Raw genomic sequence first — 12,130 nt, 5'->3', positions numbered from 1 at the left:
AGGACTAGAGTTGTGTAAAGAAAGTATAAAGTTGGTGGCCCAGGGAGAGACACTTTGAGGGATGGCCACTAGAATCCCTGTGCTGGGTTATTCAAAGACTGCAGTTGCCATCTTTCTTGGGTAGAACAGTCCCCTCCATGTCACATCAGCCTGGGGAAAGTGAATGCCCCATCTTCAGGAAATTCTCCTGCTTACCCTAGAGACTGGATCTTTCTGAGAAATAAGCCAGGAACCAAGGGGTGAATCAGTGTCTCAGTTTTCTGGTGTTGAGACCAAAGCTTTCCCCCTCTCTTGAGACTGTGACAGGAGCTTCTGCCTCATGGGAAACTCAGTAGAAACTGTTCAGACTGTGGGCAGATCACATCTCTGGGTCTCAAAGACAACACCCACTGAACTCCTGTTGGCCACACCTTACTGAGGTCTCTGAAAAAAATCTGGGCTGACTGACACTGGGGCCAAGGGATAGGATCCACAGCCACCACCCTTCCTAATCCTTGACTTGCCCAAGGTGCTAGCTTTACTAGAGGTTTTATTTCAGTGGCCAAGCCCAACAAGCAGCCATCAGACAAAGGCTGCAGGAGGTGGAACTCAGAAAACCTTGGCCTTTTGTGGACCTTTTCCCAAGGCAGTGTGGGTAAAACCAGCTGAGGTATGCTGTTTGATATTTCCATTTGCAGCTGGGCCCAGCAAAGGCAGCCACAACCCCTGGATTGCTTGTAGCTTCAAGAAGGTTGCTGAGGGCCAGTTATGAAAGTTTCTCCTACTGGTCTGCACTGGGTTTCCTCCAGGGAGGCCCTGGCCAGCATAGCTAGTGGCCAGCTGCAGAGAGAATCAGTTCAGAATGTAATGACCCTTGATGGTGGCAAGTCCTAAAATAGGGCTCATCAAACATCAGGCCCAGCTGAGGCAAGTTCCACTTTATGTGATCAGCACCTGCACAGCATCTCACATGTATTGGACAAAGTGGACTTTCACAGTTGGCTGGCCTGTGTCCTGGATATCCTGCCCCACTGTGCTAGGTTACATAGGGAAAAGGGAGAGAGGTTTGCTGCATGGACATTCAAGTAGTGAATCCCTTCAAGCCTCTTGTTGGGTCAGGTCAAGGGGCTTAGCCCTTTCTGGGAGGGCAAAGTCAGCCTCAGGGGAAGACTCTCTCAGTCTTCCTTGCTGAGAACAGGGGCTATCCAGCTGAGAGAACTTCTGCACAGGGAATTGTAAGCCTCACCCAATTTGAACCTGCTGCTCACCTCACTGGAGAGACATAGAGTTGGAGTATCCAGCAATTTCAGAGAGATTAGGCTCTGGAATATGGGCCACTTTCTTTGTACTGAGCCGTTGACCAAGAAACCTTTGAAGTAGGGGGTTCCACTAACGTTGTATTCCTAACCTCTACTGCCCTACCAAGCTTGCAACCTATGGTGGGGTTGGTGAGGTGAGGCCTGTCTGAGCCCATACTATGGTCTTTCTACAGAAGACTGTGGGATGACCATACAGCAATAAGAGGAGAGGAAGTAGAGCAGCTGAAAAGTGGAGGCAAATCTTACAGAGCTTGGGCTTTTACAGAGCTGCTGTCATCTCTAAGCAGGAGAAAGTTGATCCTTATACACAGGTTGGCCCCTCCCACACTACCCAGGCACAGAAAATGCAGGCACAAACAGTGAATAAAGCAGTAGCTCCAGATAGGTAGCCCATGGCAGGTTACAAACAATGGCTGATGCCAATCCAAGAAGACCTAGAACCAATAAAATCAGTAGTGGGTGGCAGACAGCATCAACACTAGACTTAGCTAGCTACACAAGTAGTATGCCCAAAAGAGAAGCCCACCAGGAACCAGACACCATAGAGAATAAATACACACAACAAGACAGGCTCTGCACAGTGTCTAATATCCATGATCAACATTGATCCTTAGAGCCAGCCAACCTGCAGGGATAACTGCACCCACAAAAGGATCAACTGCATTCAGTACTCACATACAACAGGAGGGTAGATAGTACCCAGAAGAAGCATTCCTAGTCCTGGCTTGTTAGCTCAGTGATAGTCAACATGGTATGTAGATATCCTGGGTTTGATTCCTGGGAAGTGCACACAGGAGAAGCACCCATCTGCATATCACTTCTCTCTCTCTTCTCTTCCCAATTCTGAAGCCATGACTCAATTAGGGTGGGTTGGCCCAGGGTGCTGAGGATGGCTCCATGGCCTCCTCCTCAGTCGCTAAAAAATGGTTCTGGTTACAATGGAGCAAAAGCCCCACATGGGCAGAGCATCACTCCCTTAGTGGGCTTGCTGGTGAATTCTGGGCAGGGAGCATGTGGGAGTCTGTCTCTACCACCCCATCCTCTCACTAAATTAATTAATTAACTAATTAATTAATTAAGCATTCCTACAGCAAGGAACACAGGTGGCTTGGAGTTTAATTTTTGATGTTTCATCATTGGCATATAGAAAAGCAATGGACTTTTGTATATTTATTTTGCATCTTGTGACTCTTTGCTTTATCATTTCTAATAGTTTTTGGTGGTGTCTTTGGGGTTTTCTTCATACAGGATCATGTCATCTGAAAAAAGTGATTCCTTAATTTCTTCTTTCCTGATATAAGTTCTTTTTATTTCTTTTGCCTGATTGCTCTGCTGAAAATTTCCAGAACTATATTGAATATGAGTGCAGATAGTGAGTAGTCTTGTCTTTTTCCCTGATTTTAAAGAAAATGCTTTCATTTTTTACCATTTAGTATAAAATTAGCTGATGGTTTATTATATATGGCCTTGATTATGTTGAGTTACTTTCCTTCTATTCTTATTTTATTGACTATTTTAAACATAAAACAATGTTGTATCTTATTGTATGCTTTTCATCATTTATTGATGGAGCAAATTATTTTTGTTTTGTTGATGTAGTGTTTACATTGATCAATTTTCATAAGTTGAACCATCATTGTGCTCCTGGAATGAATTGTACTTGATTGTGATGTATTTTTTAATGTGTTATTGTGTTCAATTTACTAGTATTTTGCTTAGAATTTTTGCATTTGTATTTTTTAGCGATATTAGGTTGCAATATTTGCACAGTTTTGTTGTAAGGGTTATGTTAGCCTCATAAAATGTGTTGGGGAGTATTGCTGCTTCTTCTATTTTTTAGAAGACTTTATGAACTATAAGTAACAAATATTTGAATTTTTGATAGCATTCACAAGTTTACCCATTTGGTCATGAACTTTCCTTTTGGGGGAGGTTTTTGATAGTTATTTCTATTTCATCCCTACTTATAGGTCTACTAGAAAGCCCGGTGGTCATACAAAATGACTGCTGTTCTAGATATTATAAATGGTAATTAAAATGATTTGTGCAAAGGTGTCTGCTAATTCAAACAGAATTACCTAGGGCAGGTGGCGAGGACACCCCTTTGCTTAGTGCCCCACGGGGTTTCCCCCTTCTACTTGCTTAATTGGTGGATAATTCTCAATTAGTGGAACTACAATGTTTCCGTACTTGCAACATTGAGAAAATCCTTTCTTGCCACAGTCAAATCGATTAGTTTCTAACTTGAAGTTTAAGGACTGACAGTGTTCACATTTAATATTCATGTCACCAGAGGAATGCTCAAAAATTAAAGTTTCTTCATTTGAAACTGTTTTAATTCTTTCTGCATTTCGGTCAGCATTACTCTGTCATTTTTTTTTTTTGCATTTCTCTCCTACCTTTGTTCAAGGGACTCATTGTGTCAAGACAGGCTTTTTTGTCTTGCATCTGAGGCAAGCCTTGTTTCTCTATGCTCATCAGTCTCATTTTGCCGAGAAAGACGCATTTGCTCTGCAACTGAAGCAAGCCTTGTCTTTCTCTGCTCAGTGGTTTCTTTTTGTTGAGAAAGCCGTTTTTGTGCAGCTTTAGCTCCTTTTCTCTCCTCTTCAGTGCTGTATTTTCTAGGAGGCATTCTTAAAAGAAATTACGTTAAGACGTACTTTTTATGTAAAACAGATGATTGCCAATGCAAACAAATATGCACCTTCCCCCTGACATGCTCAATTTGCGTTCAGCCTTAAATTGTTTCAAAAGCAGATGATTGCCAATGCAAACAAATATTCAACTTCCCCCTGACCCCCTCAATTTGTGTTCAGCCGTGGCAACTTCACCCCATTGGCTAGTACAGTTACGCAAGCAACCAATAAGCTATCGGCGACAAACAGACACTTAAGCCTCATATAATAAAGATTTTGGTTTTTCACTTCTTTGTGGCTCAGTTTAGGAAAATTGTATAGTTCTAGGAATTTATTCATTTTATCCAGGTTTTTGAATTTGGTGGCATATATTTTTTTATAATATTCGACTATGATCTTTTGTATATCTATGATATATGTTGTAATTTCTTCTCTTTCATTATGGATTTTGCTTATATGAGTCCTTCCTCTTTTGTCCTTAGTGAGTCTAGCCAGTGTTTTGTCTATTTTATTGAGTTTTTCAAAGAACCAACTCTTTGTTATATTAAATTTTTTCTCTTTCTTTTTCTTTTCTTATTAATTTTACTAGGGTGACATCAATAAATCAGGGTACATATGTTCAAAGAAAACATGTCCAGGTTATCTTGTCAATCAATTATGTTGCATACCCATCACCCACAGTCAGATAGAACTCTGTCATCTTCTATCTACTTTTCTTTGTGTCCCACCCTCTCCCTCTTTTCCTCTCCCTCGCCCCCCCTCCGTCTACCCCCCGTAACCTTATCAATGTCTCTTAGTCTTGTTTTTATGTCCCACCTGTGTATGGAATAATGCAGTTCTTGGTTTTTTCTGATTTAGTTATTTCACTTTGTATAATGTTACCAAGATCCCACCATTTTGTTGTAAATGATCCGATGTCATCATTTCTTATGGCTAAGTAGTATTCCATAGTATATATGTGCCACATATTCTTTATCCAGTCTTCTATTGAAGGGGTTTTTGGTTTTTTTCATGTCCTGGCCACCGTGAACAATGCTGCAATGAACAAGGGGCTGCATGTATCTTTACGTATCAATGTTTCTGAGTTTTGGGGGTATATACCTAGTAGAGGGATTGCTGGGTCATAAGGTAGTTCTATTTTCAGTTTTTTTAGGAACCACCATACTTTCTTCCATAGTGGTTCTACTACTTTACATTCCCACCAACAGTGAATGAGGGTTCCTTTTTCTCCACAGCCTCTCCAACATTTGCTATTACCTGTCTAGGTAATAATAGCTAATCTCATAGGTGTGAGGTGGTATTTCATTGCAGTTTTGATTTGCATTTCTCTAATAGCTAAAGAAGATGAGCATCTTTTCATATATCTGTTGGCCATTTGTATTTCTTCCTGGGAGAAGTGTCTGTTCATGTCCTCTTCCCATTTTTTATTGGATTATTTGTTTGTTGTTGAGTTTTATGAGTTATTTATATATTTTGGATATTAGAACCTTATCTGAGCTATTGTTTGAAAATATCATTTCCCATTTAGTTGGCTGTCTGTTTATTTTGTTGTCAGTTTCTCTTGCTGAGTAAAAACTTCTTAGTCTGATGTAGTCCCATTCATTTATTTTTGCCTTCACTTCTCTTGCCTTTGGAGTCAAATTCATAAAATGATCTTTAAAACCAAGGTCCATGAGTTGAGTAGTACCTATGCCTTCTTCTATGACTAAATTCAACAACCTAGAAGAAATGGATAAAATCCTAGAACAATACAATATTCCTAGACTGAGTCAAGAAGAAGCAGAAAGCCTAAACACACCTATTAGTAGATAAGAAATAGAAAAAACCACTAAAAACCTCCCCCCAAAAAAAAGTCCAGGCCCTGACGGCTATACCAGTGAATTTTATCAAACATTCAAAGAAGACTTGGTTCCTATTCTACTCAAAGTCTTCCAAAAATTGAAGAAGAAGCAATACTTCCAAACACATTTTATGAGGCCAACATAACCCTCATACCAAAACCAGGCAAGGATGGCACAAAATAGAAAACTACAGACCAATATCTCTAATGAATACAGATGCTAAAATACTAAACAAAATACTAGCAAATTGAATACAACAACATATTAAAAAAAAATACATCATGATCAAGTGGGATTCATCTCAGAATCTCAAGGATGGTTCAACATACGGAAAACGGTTAATGTAATACACCATATCAACAGAACAATGAACAAAAGCCACATGATCTTATCAATAGACGCAGAAAAGGCTTTTGATAAAATACAACACAATTTTATGTTTAAGACTCTCAACAAAATGGGTATAGAAGGAAAATATCTCAACATGATAAAGGCTATATATGATAAACCATCAGCTAACATCCTATTAAATGGCACTAAACTGAAGGCTTTCCCCCTTAAATCAGGAACAAGACAGGGTTGTCCACTCTCTCCACTCTTATTTAATGTGGTATTAGAGGTTCTAGCCACAGCAATCAGACAAGACAAAGAAATAAAAGGCATCCATGTCAGAAAAGAAGAAGTAAAGGTATCAATTTTTGCAGGTGATATGATCCTATACATCGAAAACCCCAAAGACTCCACAAAAAGACTACTAGAAACAATAAGCCAATACAGTAAGGTCGCAGGATACAAAATTAACATACAGAAGTCAATAGCCTTTCTACATGCCAACAATGAAACAATTGAGAACGAACTCAAAAGAACAATCCCCTTCACGATTGCAACAAAAAAAATAAAATACTTAGGAATAAACATAACAAAGAATGTAAAAGACTTATATAATGAAAACTATAAACCATTGTTAAGGGAAATTGAAAAAGATATAATGAGATGGAAGAATATACCTTGTTCTTCGTTAGGAAGAATAAATATAATCAAGATGGCCATATTACCCAAAGCAATATACAAATTTAATGCAATTCCCATCAAAATTCCAATGACATTTTTTAAAGAAATAGAGCAAAAAATCATCAGATTTATATGGAACTATAAAAAACCCTGAATAGCCAAAGCAATCCTAAAGAAAAAGAATGAAGCTGGGGGCATTACAATACCTGACTTCAAACTCTATTATAGGGCCACGACAATCAAAACAGCATGGTATTGGCAGAAAAATAGACACACTCAGACCAATGGAACAGAATAGAAAGTCCAGAAATAAAACCACATATATATAGACAAATAATTTTTGATAAAGGGGTCAAGAACACACAATGGAGAAAAGAAAGCCTCTTCAATAAATGGTGCTGGGAAAACTGGAAAGCCACATGCAAAAGAGTGAAACTGGACTACAGTTTGTCCCCCTGTACTAAAATTAACTCAAAATGGATCAAAGATCTAAACATAAGACCTGAAACAATTAAGTACATAGAAGAAGGCATAGGTACTCAACTCACGGACCTGGGTTTTAAAGAGCATTTTATGAATTTGACTCCACAGGCAAGAGAAGTGAAGGCAAAAATTAATGAATGGGACTACATCAGACTAAGAAGTTTTTGCTCAGCAAGAGAAACTGATAACAAAATAAACAGAAAGCCAACTAAATGGGAAATGATATTTTCAAACAACAGCTCAGATAAGGGCCTAATATCCAAAATATACAAAGAACTCATAAAACTCAACAACAAACAAACAAACAATCCAATAAAAAAAAATGGGAAGAGGATATGAACAGACACTTCTCCCAGGAAGAAATACAAATGGCCAACAGATATATGAAAAGATGCTCATCTTCTTTAGCTATTAGAGAAATGCAAATCAAAACTGCAATGAGATACCACCTCACACCTGTTAGATTAGCTATTATTAACAAGACAGGTAATAGCAAATGTTGGAGAGGCTGTGGAGAAAAAGGAACCCTCATACACTGTTGGTGGGAATGTGAAGTGGTACAACCATTATGGAAGAAAGTATGGTGGTTCCTCAAAAAACTGAAAATAGAACTACCTTATGACCCAGCAATCCCTCTACTGGGTATATACCCCCAAAACTCAGAAACATTGATACGTAAAGACACATGCAGCCCCATGTTCATTGCAGCATTGTTCACAGTGGCCAGGACATGGAAACAACCAAAAAGCCCGTCAATAGATGACTGGATAAAGAAGATGTGGCACATATACACTCTGGAATACTACTCAGCCATAAGAAATGATGACATCGGATCATTTACAACAAAATGGTGGGATCTTGATAACATTATACAAAGTGAAATAAGTAAATCAGAAAAAACCGGGAACTGCATTATTCCATACGTAGGTAGGACATAAAAGTGAAACTAAGAGTCATTGATAAGAGTGTGGTGGTTATGGGGGGAGGGGGGAGAGGGAGAGGGAAAGGAGGAGGGTGAGGGGCACAAAGAATACTAGATAGAAGGTGACAGAGGACAATCTGACTTTGGGTGATGGGTATGCAACATAAGTGAACGACAAGATAACCTGGACTTGTTATCTTTGAATATATGTATCCTGATTTATTGATGTTGCCCCATTAAAAATAAAATTATTAAAGGAAGGAAAGAAAAGAATAAAAAGTTAAAAAAATGAAAAAGATTAAATCTAAAAAGTTATTATTTCCCCCCCTTTTTTTCCTCTCTTCTCCTCTCCCCTTCTTCTTGAGAAAAATCTTGTGGTGAACTGTGAATATATTGTGCTAAATAGAACAAAAACTACCTATAATGGAGGGCCTGAGTTGTGGAGAAGTGATAAAGGGGCAAAAAAGGCGGTATGGACCAACAAAATGCAAAAAAGAAAAATATTTGGTCAAAAATAAAATGATTTGCTTTTAGATGATGGTTAACTAAGAGATATGATGAGAGGAATAAGAGGGAAACAAGAAAAAGGGGGGAAATTTAAAAATTACTATTGTATTTAGTGGAGCAAGAACTAGATAAAATGGAGAGCCAGGGTTGGGAGCACTGCTAGTGAGTTTAAAAAGCGAAGTAAAAAAATATCCCAAAGTGCAACAAAAGAAAAATTTGAGTCCCAGATAAAGTAATTTGTTTGTGATTGAGGATTGAATGAGAGGAAACATAAAGGAAAAAAGAAGAAACTAATGTAGAGGGAGAAAATAAAGAAAGAGGAAAACACAAAAAGAAGAAAAAAGAAGAAAAGGAGAGAGAGAGAGAGAGAGTTAAGGGTTGTGGTGTGCAACCCTCATAGAGAGAAAGGAAGAAGAAAGAAAAGATAATGGGAGATGTAACACTTATGAGTAGTGTAGTTCAAGGAGAGGAGAGAGTAAGACCAGCAGAGAATTAAACGACCAAATTGGAAGAGGAAGAAAATAATCAAGACAGGAAGATAAAAGAAACAGATGAACAAATATAATAAAATGGGATAGGTTATAAAGTCTGTGGATTATTCTTGATTTTGAGAGGTTTTCTTCTTGCTTTTTCTTTTCTCTCCCTCTTCCTGGTCGGTGACTCTGTACCCGGGTTCTGCCCCTGTGGCACGCTTAGGTAGAGGTTTGCAGTTGATAAGTCTCTATGGCAATGTCATATATTGGGCTTCAGTCTCATTGGCAGTAAAGGCTCATTAGCATTTGCAGGCTCCGCTAATGAGAGAGTCTGTATTCCCGGAGCCTCTCTCTTAGTCTTTTTTTCCTGAATTAGTAGCCTGATGATCCAGCTATGGGGTTGCTGCTGCCTCTGCCTGGAGAGTAAGAGGCTCAAAAAGCTGGCAAATCCCCACTCTATTCCCTCTCAGTGCAGGGCTCTGGGTAAGGCTCAATCAGTCAGAGCTGCTAGTATAATCAGGCGGGGCTTCGGCCCACAAAAAGACCCTGACTCTGCCCCTCTGTCTGGGAACAGGGGTGCCCACCCCTGGGGGAATTTCTCACCCACTATCTGCACTCGCCGACCAGGATATTCGGCCAGCCGCCTCTCACTCCCAGTGAGGTGCCCCACCCTCACAGAATCGTTCCAGCGTAGAAAATTTTACTCTCATTCATTTTCTGCGTGCTGCTTTTTGGGGAGCAGGGGCGACCTCAATACTCTGGTTTTGCCCACAGAAAGGCCTCTGGCTCTGCCCTTCTGTCTGGGAACATGGGTGCCCACTCCCATGGGAATCTCTCACCCACTTTCTGTGCTCACCGACCAGGATATCAGGCTGCTGCCTCTTACTCCGGATGAGGTGTCCCGCCCGCATGGAAATGTTTGAGTGTAGGGAATTTCGCTCCCAATCCCTCCTCGTGCGCCACTTTTTCAGGGCGCAGGTGTGACCCTGAGATTCCGCTTTCAGCTGATGCAAAGGCCTCTGACTCTGCCCCTCTGTCCGGGAACACGGGTGCCCACTTCTGGGTTGCTTGGAAGAATCTCTCACCCACTATCTGTGCTTGTCGACCAGGATATCAGGCTGGCTGCCTCTCACTCCGAGTGAGGTGCCCTGCCCGAACGGAAAAGTTTGAGTGTAGGGAATTTCACTCCCACTCACTCCCCACGCACTGCTTTTCGGGAGCAGGGGTGACCCTGCAGTTTCAGCCCACACAAAGGCCTCTGACTCTGCCCCTCTGTCTGGTAACACGGGAACCCACTCCCAGGGCTCTAGGAGGAATCTCTCACCCACTATCTGTGCGCATCGACCAGGAGATCGAGGTGGATGGCTGTCCCAAGTGCCTTTCTTTGTCTGAATTTGGCATGAGCATTAGCTTGTGTTGACTGGTGCCACAAGCACAGTTTTTCCTCGGCTTGGATTTCCGTGCCACAGCCTGGTACGAACGTTTGTGCCGCAGTCTGGTTCTATTCACACCCTATGCCCGCCTGAGTTCCTATACTCTCAGTTCCCAGTGAGAGCAGCCCTTATTTAGGTTAGTGCAGAAGGCGGAGTGTTTCTTCCTCATTTCCTTCGGGGTCGATTATATATTTAGTCAATTTTTTGCTCAATCATACCTTCACGTTTAGTGTGGCACTTCTAGAGGCTCCAAGGATAGATTTTTCTGTCTCTGGTTGAAGATCTTGTTGAATTTTGGGGGAGATTTATTGGTATTGCTCCTTACAGTGCCATTTCTCTGATGTCATCTGTTATATTAAATTTTTATAATGTTTTTGTTCTCTATTTTATTTTGTTCTCTAGTTTTTACTATTTCTTTCCTTTTACTGACTTTGGGTTGTCTATGTTCTTCTTTTTCTATTTTCTTAAGGTGTGATGTTAGGTTATTTACTTGGACTCTCCTTTGTTTCTTAATATAAGCCTCTAATTATATAAACTTCCCTCTTATTACTGCTTTTGTTGCATCCCAGAGATTTTGATAGGTCACATTGTCATTTTCAGTAGTCTGTATATATTTTTTGATCTCTGCTTTTATTCCTTCTTTGACCCAATCATTTTTTAGAATTATGTTGTTTAATTTTCACATTTTTGTGAGTTTCTTTACTTCCTTTTAACAGCTGAATTCTAATGTCAAAGACTTGTGATCTGAAATTATGCTTGGTATAATTTCAATCTTTCTGATTTTGTTGATGTTATTTTTATGGCCCAATATATTGTCTCTCCTTGAGAATGTTCCATGCACACTGGAGAAGAATATATAATTTTACATTTTGGGATGAAATGTCCTATAAATGTCTATTATGTCTATTTTGTCAAGAGTGTCATTTAAGGCTGACATTTCTTTATTATTTTTCTCTTTGAATGACCTATCTAAAGCTGTCAATAATATGTTGAAATCTCCAATTATAATTTTGTTTTTGTCTGCTTCTATTATTAGATTAGTTAGATGTCTTATATTTGGTGGTTCCTGTTTCACTGCATATATATTAAGTGTTTTATCCTCTTGATACAATGTCCCCTTTATCATTATGAAATGTCCATCCTTGTTTAGGTTGCTTTGTTGTCTTGAAGTCAGAATTGTCAGATATAAATATGGCTACAACTTCTTTTCTTTGGATATTATTTCCTTTAAGAATCATTTTCTAACCTTTTACTTTCAATCTACTTTTGTCCTTGCAGTTTAGATGTGTCTCTTGAAGACAGCATATGGTTGTCTTTTGCTTTTTGATCCAATCTGCTACTCTGTGCCTCTTAATCAGTGAGTGCAGTCCATTTACATTTAGGGTAATTATTAACATTTGAGGATTTTCTATGGCCATTTAATGTTTTGTTTTGTGGTAGCTCTATGTCTTTTTTGGTTATTTTCTACTGTGTTTCTGTCAGTTGTTTTTGTTTGGTGATATTCCATACTTCTTTCCCATTTCTTC

The sequence above is a fragment of the Saccopteryx leptura genome, chromosome 2 (genome assembly GCF_036850995.1).
Source record: "Saccopteryx leptura isolate mSacLep1 chromosome 2, mSacLep1_pri_phased_curated, whole genome shotgun sequence".
In the NCBI taxonomy this organism is placed as follows: Eukaryota; Metazoa; Chordata; class Mammalia; order Chiroptera; family Emballonuridae; genus Saccopteryx; species Saccopteryx leptura.
Note: the sequence above shows the minus strand (reverse complement) of the source record.